At 36.5% G+C, this 1,534-nt stretch overlaps 1 long non-coding RNA gene across 1 annotated transcript in view; it reads left to right on the top strand.

Moving 5' to 3' along the window:
• LOC140213031 (uncharacterized) overlaps window positions 1–49 on the top strand; it is a 972-nt gene extending 923 nt beyond the window's left edge. The window contains exon 2 of the long non-coding RNA XR_011889971.1: window positions 1–49. This exon is cut by the window's left edge and continues 333 nt beyond it. This is a non-coding gene — a long non-coding RNA (uncharacterized lncRNA).
• Window positions 50–1,534: the final 1,485 nt, after the last annotated feature.

The raw sequence follows: 1,534 nt of genomic DNA, 5'->3' as shown, positions 1-1,534 counted from the left end.
TAAACTTCAGTAAACTTGAACTTGATAATAAACTTGAAGGCAAATGGGACATTGATGCATTGTTTTTTTTTAACATTTATTGTACACATACAATATACGTTATACTTTGCAGTGCTACAGAGCGTATTTTGAAGCTTCCCCCTATATTTTGCACCTTTAATTACGTATGTACTGTGTGGCCCTCAATGCAGTTCATGTTGTTGCAGCTAAGCTTTGTCTGTGTATCGCACATTGGCTTAAGCTCGTGATATCCACATACGTCTCTCACATATACAAAATAAAGTTCTATGTAGTCCTCAGTGTTACAACAAAAAATGAAAGTAAACAATCCGATCGTGGAATTGTGTTTATTACAGTGATTCCTATGACAGTTACTGACAAGTTGACAACTTGAACTGGTCAATCCGTCCCATAGCCTCCTCTATTTTTCAAAAATAAAGGAGGCTATGATGCGTCATGGCAAGTAAGTGTATGTATACATAAAAAAAGGGGGTATGTGTGTGTGTTTCATCATCATCATCATCATCAGCCTGGTTACGCCCACTGCAGGGCAAAGTCCTCTCCCATACTTCTCCAACTGCCCGGGTCATGTACTAATTGTGGCCATGTTGCCCCTGCAAACTTCCTAATCTCATGCGCCCACCTAACTTTCTGCCGCCTATTTAAATATTTGTAAAACGTAGAAGTGCTATTTCTAAAAGGGCCACCAAAGTGATTTTGATTAAATTTCTTGTATTTGACAGAGAAAGGTGAATTCTGGTGAATGTTTTAACCTAAATTGTAATTTAGAGCTCAATCTATTTATAAGGATTACATAAGATTGCTAACACTTAAAAAAATATAAGCAGAAAATTTATTCACTCGTAACTCTACACAAAAAACAGATATCGCAGTTTAGTAAACTGCATTCATTAGACCATCTAAGCCGACAAGTTTGGTATAATTATTTATGGGTATTGTGGATTTGTTACAGTGTTTACAAGAGTTTTGCGAAAGTGCTATTCCCAAGTGAGTGAGATATTTCACATGGGTGCACGATATATCAATTTTGTCGCTAAGATAAAACGTTATCTCGGGGCCTCTTATCTAATTACATGGGAAAGGAGAAAACGGTTTTCTGGGCAACGCCTGCACCAAATTGTATGTGGTTTGTTAGATTTAAAAAAAGATGAAGTTGAACTCTAGTTACAGCTCACGCGGATCTTTTTTTAAATTTATGCCGTCATTTGTTTATCACAAATAGGTAAAATTTGAAAAACAAAGGTGAGAAACAATATTTTCAAGTTTACAATTCTGGAACTCAGGAACCAGAAAAAAATGTTATATTCCATTTCTGAAAAAATGCACCAACTAATGCGTCTAATGCAGAGAAAATGCGTCCTATAAAAAAAATGCAAAGAAATTATCATACGCTGGGGTCGTCATCCAAAAGCAGCACACGGGCTGTGGTTGACGGTAGAAATCAATTTGACGGCCACACGGCTTTTTTAAAAATGCAACTAAATCTAGTGTCACGAAGGTTCTTTCGATGTTT

This window comes from Dermacentor andersoni, chromosome 8 (genome assembly GCF_023375885.2).
Source record: "Dermacentor andersoni chromosome 8, qqDerAnde1_hic_scaffold, whole genome shotgun sequence".
In the NCBI taxonomy this organism is placed as follows: Eukaryota; Metazoa; Arthropoda; class Arachnida; order Ixodida; family Ixodidae; genus Dermacentor; species Dermacentor andersoni.
Note: the sequence above shows the minus strand (reverse complement) of the source record. Positions and strands in the feature narration are given on the sequence as shown.